Raw genomic sequence first — 6,000 nt, 5'->3', positions numbered from 1 at the left:
GAGAAGCTATGACAAACTTGGACAGCATATTTGCTGTCCAAAAAAAGCAGAGACATCCCTTTGCTGACAGAAGTCCATATAGTCAAAGCTATGGTTTTTTCAGTAGTCAAGTACAGATGTGAGAGCTGGACCATAAACAAGGCTGAGCACTGAAGAATTGTTGCTTTTGAACTATGGTGCTGGAGAAGACTCTTTAGAGTTTCTTGGACAGCAAAGAGATCAAACTAGACAGTCCTAAAGGAAGTCAACCCTGAATTTTCATTGGAAGGTTAATGTTAAAGCTGAAACTCCAATACTTTGGCCACCTGATGTGAAGAGCTGACTCACTGGAAAAGACCCTGATTCTGGGAAAGATTAAAGGCAGAAGGAGGAGAAGGAAGACTGAGGATGAGATGGTTGGATGACATCATCAACACAAAGGACTTGAGTTTGAGCAAACCCTGGGAGATAGTGAAGGACAGGGAAGCCTTGTGTGCTGCAAACCATGGGGTTGCAAAGAGCAGACTTGACTTAGTGACTGAACAACAGCAACAGGTGCCTTACCCAAAATCATCTGACTCTTGGGAAGATAAGAGAAGCTTATTGTAAGGAAATAATTAGCTCCACCATTACAGAAACAGATGGCCTCAGTTCTAATCTTCACTGAAAGAAGTAAAATGTTCCTAGGGGAAATGAAAGCAAACCTTCTACCCTGACAGCTTATGCATTTCCATGGTTCAGGAAACTGAGATTTTTATAGGATCACTAAAAACTGTAGAGAAAATCTGTTCCCCATAATACACTATATTAGCCCTAGGGATAGTGGCTGGATTTGCTATTCCTGTATTCTTCAGGATTATCTTAGTTGCTATCCAATATTCTCATTGCTCCAGTTCCTTGTAATAGTTGTGTGTGTGTGTTAGTCGCTCAGTCCTGTCCGACTCTTTGTGACCCCACGGACTGTAGCCGCCAGGCTTTTCTGTCCATGGGATTCTCCTGGCAAGAATACTGGAGTGGGTTGCCATTCCCTTCTCCATTGTAACAGTTACTAATTCTTTATATTAAACTCCTTATTCAAATTATAAAGTGAAAGTGAATGTTGCTCAGTCATGTCCAACTCTTTGCGACCCCATAAACTCTACAGTCCATGGAATTCTCCAGGCCAGAATACTGGAGTGGGTGGCCTTTCCCTTCATCAAGCAGCATTTGTCTAGTTGGGCCATGATTGATACAGAATTAGAACTCACCATCTTATTCTAAGACATCTAAAATAATTGCTATTTTCTGTTCAACAGGTCCAATTTGTAAAATATCATCAATACACTAGTATATATGATGTTGTATGAAATGTCATGACAAGCAAGATTTCTGTGGTCTACAGTATGATGTGCTGTGCTTAGTTGCTCAGTATTGTCTTACTCTTTGTGACCCCCATGTACTGAGGCCCACCAGGCTCCTTTTTCCATGGGATTCTCCAGGCAAGAATACTGGAATGGGTTGCCATGCCCTCCTCCAGGGGATCTTCCCAACCCAGGAATTGAATCAGGGTCTCCCATTGCAGGCAGATTCTTTACCAGCTGAGCTACCAGGGAAGCCCCTATAGTATGATAGGGAGCAGTAAAATTGTCATAGCCCTGAAGTAAGACTGAAAATACACTACTGGGCCTTCCAAGTAAAAGCAACTGCTTCTGGTTGTCCTTAAAAACCGTATGGATAAAAAGTCATCCAGGTCAATAACTATGTACCAAGTGTTATGTGCTATGTGGATTTGTTCCCTTAGAGACACTACATATGGGAAAGCAATAGCAATTGGCTCACAGTCAGATTAAGTTTACAACAGCCCATGATCATTCTCTAACATACATCTGACTTATTTGCAGCCAAAGTGAAGGAATTAAATAGCAATGTGATGGGTATTATCATCCCCACTTCTTTAGGTTTTTTAGGTGCTATTTATCTCTATAATTCCCATAGTAAAGCGACATTGTTTCTACTTACTATCTCGAAAAGGAATAGTAAATGAGATGGAATTCCAGTTGAGCTATTTCAAATCCTGAAAAATGATGCTGTGAAAGTGCTGCACTCAATATGCCAGCAAATTTGGAAAACTCAGCAGTGGCCACAGGACTGGAAAACGTCAGTTTTCATTCGAATCCCAAAGAAAGGCAAAGCCAAAGAATGCTCAAACTACCTCACAATTGCATTAATCTCACACACTAATAAAGTAATGCTCAAAATTCTCCAAGCCAGGCTTCAGCAATTCATGAACTATGAATTTCCAGATGTTCAAGCTGGTTTTAGAAAAGGCAGAGGAACCAGAGATCACATTGCCAACATCTGCTGGATCATTGAAAAAGCAAAAGAGTTCCAGAAAAACATCTATTTCTGCTTTATTGACTATGCCAAAGCCTTTGACTATGTGGATCACAATAAACTATGGAAAATTCTGAAAGAGATGGGAATACCAGACCACCTGATCTGCCTCTCGAGAAACCTGTATGCAGGTCAGGAAGCAACAGCCAGAACTGGACATGGAACAACAGACTGGTTCCAAATAGGAAAAGGAGTACGTCAAGGTGTATATTGTCACCCTGCTTATTTAATTTATATGCAGAGAAACGCTGGGCTGGAGGAGGCACAGCTGGAATCAAGATTGCTGGGAGAAATATCAATAATCTCAGATATGCAGATGACACCACCCTTATGGCAGAAAGTGAAGAGGAACTAAAGAGCCTCTTGATGAAAGTGAAAGAGGAGAGTGAAAAAGTTGGCTTAAAGCTCAACATTCAGAAAACGAAGATCATGGTATCTGGTCCCATCACTTCATGGCAAATAGATGGGGAAACAGTGGAAACAATGTCAGACCTTATTTTGGGGGACTCCAAAATCACTGCAGATGGTGACTGCAGCCATGAAATTAAGAAACTCTTACTTCTCGGGAGGAAAGTTATGACTAACCTAGATAGCATATTAAAAAGCAGAGACATTACTTTGTCAACAAAGGTCTGTCTAGTCAAGGCTATGGTTTTTCCAGTGGTCATGTATGGATGTGACAGTTGGACTATAAAGAAAGCTGAGCACAGAAGAATTGATGCTTTTGAACTGTGGTATTGGAGAAGACTCTTGAGAGTCCCTTGGACTGCAAGGAGATCCAACTAGTCCATTCTAAAGGAGATCAGTCCTGGGTGTTCATTGGTAGGACTAATGTTGAAGCTGAAACTCCAATACTTTGGCCACCTCATGCAAAGAGCTGACTCATTTGAAAAGACCCTGATGCTGGGAGGGATTGAGGGCAGAAGGAGGAGGGGATGACAGAGGATGTGATGGTTGGATGGCATCACCGACTCAATGGACATGGATTTGGGTGGACTCCGGGAGTTGGTGATGGACAGGGAGGAATGGCATGCTGCTGTTGACGGGGTCGCAAAGAGTCTAACACGACCGAACAACTGAACTGAACTGAACTGATCTCGAAAAGGAGAAGAAATTCTAAGGGCTTTTATTTAATACCTGCTACCATATGACCAATATGTTAGGGAACCACTGTGGGGGGTTCTACCAGTCACTAAGCATATCTATTCTAATTTTACATTAGAGAACTGAGGAAATAACCACCAGGTGAATCTCTTTGTGTCACATCAGAGCTAACACTGCATCTATCACCTGACTTGAGTCAACACAGTGGAGCATCACAGTCTATCAACTAGTTCCCAAACCAATGTCAATTCAAAGATCAAGAGCCCCTTGACTGAAAGGGAGCCCAAGTCTCCTTGAGGAAGTGTCCTTTATAATTAATACAAACACACATTGTAGATTTTCCACCAAATCTTTCCCCAAAGGGACCTATGCCCATAGAGTAGAGTGGCTTCACTGAGGAATAAGAAATACCCAGACCTATCAAGGATTACTTGACACTGGCCCAAAATTTATGTTAACATGTTGGGACCCAAAATCTCTCTGTGGCTCATCAATCAAAATGATAGCTTATGGGGGTCAGGTGGACAAAATGGTATGCCCTGTGGATGTCAGTCAGTCTCTTTCCCCAGCGACCTTAATGTTTGTTCAAAACCTCCCATGAACAAAATGGCCATGTTAGCAGAGGTAGAACCTACATCTAGGCTCCACAATATGGACTTACCCTCAACAAAGTTGATCTGAATTATATCATTGCTGAGCACCTTATCTGCCAAAAGCAGCAACCAATAGTAACTCCTAAATGTGATATCATTCTTTGTTAAGAAAATCTGGTGGCAGGTTGATTATAATAGACCTGTTTCTCCAGGGAAGGGGCAGAAATCTGTCTTTGCTGGAACAGACACAAATTCAGAAAACTGATTTGGTTTCCCTTCCCATAATGCTTTCTGCCAGCCCTACCATCTGTGGACACTCGGAATGCCTTAACCACTATCATGGCATTCCGCATAACATTGCATCTGGTAAAGGACCTCATTTCACAATAAAGGAAATACAGCAATGGACTCATGACCGCAGAATTAACTAATCTTACCACATAGTTCATCATCCAGAAATAGGTGATGTATTTGAAAGATAAATGGCTTACTAATGACTTGGTTACTCCACCAGTTGTAAGATATCTTAAAATTACAGGGCTCTCTTTTAAATCAAAGAATGTATGTTCTGAATCAGACAACCATACAGCCAGAATTTATGGGTCTAGGAGTTAAGGGGTGAGAGTGGTAATGGTTTCTTTCATTCCCATTTCACCTAGTAACTCACTTGCAGGATTTTCTTTCTGTCCCAGCATACTTAGCTCCATGGGTCTTAGTCCTCATGGGCAAAATATTTCTAACCAAGAAATGTAACAAAAATAATTAAATTTAATTAGAAGATGAGACCATCACCTGGCCATTTGTGACCCCACACACCATTGAACTAACAGTAATCCCCTGTTACAATTAATCCTTTATATTAAACTTTCATTATTCAAACTGTGGTTTCCCAAATGGACCATGACTGATATACTTCTTTTTTATATTAAGCAATCAAACTATTTTCTAAGCACTATTAGCTGAATCACACAAGTTTTAATGTCTTACATCTTAATTTCTATTCAGTTCCAAATATTTTTCAATTTCCCTTATAATCTATTCTTTAATTCATCAATTATTAGTCTGTGTGTTAAATTCTGAATGTTTTTACCTGATATTTTTTGTTTGATTTAAAACTGAACTCCACTGTGGTTAGAAAACATACTTTGTATGATTTTAGTATTTATAAGTTTATCGAATCTTATTTTATGATTCATATGTTCTTTCTTGTTTCCATGGGCACTTGAAAAGTGTAGTCTGCTGTTGGTTGTAAGGTTCTATAAATATCAAAAGGTCAAACTGACTAAAACATGGAAGAGCTATTCTATTTGCTTATTTACTGCCTACTCATCCAATCAATTGCTAAGCAAGTATTGAAATCCCCAATCAGAATTGTAAATTTATCTATTTCTCTGTCTCTATTTAACTTAGTTTTGTTTTACTTATTTTAGAATTCTATTACTAGGAGCTGCGTATTTAAGATTGTCATGTCTTACTGATGAATTACCTTTTTATTTTAATAAAATCTCCCAATTTTATTTATGGTAATATTTCTTGTTTTGAAATCTTTGTCTGACATTATGAAAACTGAAGGTGAAAGTAAGGCATTTTTAGATAAGTGAAAACTGGGATAATTCTACAACACTAGAAATTGCTAAAGAAGTTGCAGAAGGTAAAACTACTCTAGTATAGAGTTTGCATGAACATAAGTTTGAGCAAACTCCAGGAGATTGTGAAGGATAAGGAAGATTGCAGTCCATGGGGTCACAAAGAATCAGACCTGATTGAGTGACTGAACAACAACAAATGTTATATACACTCATTCTTTCAATTCATCTGTGTATTTTTATTTCAGTTTGTTTATATCCATTCTGACAACATCTGCCTTTTCATTGACCTATTTAGTACTGCAGACCCTTGAACAACATAGGTTTGAACTGTGCAGGTCCTCTTATAGATGGAATTTTTCAAC

This window comes from Bos indicus x Bos taurus, chromosome 3 (assembly GCF_003369695.1).
Source record: "Bos indicus x Bos taurus breed Angus x Brahman F1 hybrid chromosome 3, Bos_hybrid_MaternalHap_v2.0, whole genome shotgun sequence".
Classification (NCBI taxonomy): Eukaryota; Metazoa; Chordata; class Mammalia; order Artiodactyla; family Bovidae; genus Bos; species Bos indicus x Bos taurus.
The sequence above is the reverse complement of the archived record's forward strand: the minus strand, read 5'-3'. Positions refer to the sequence as shown.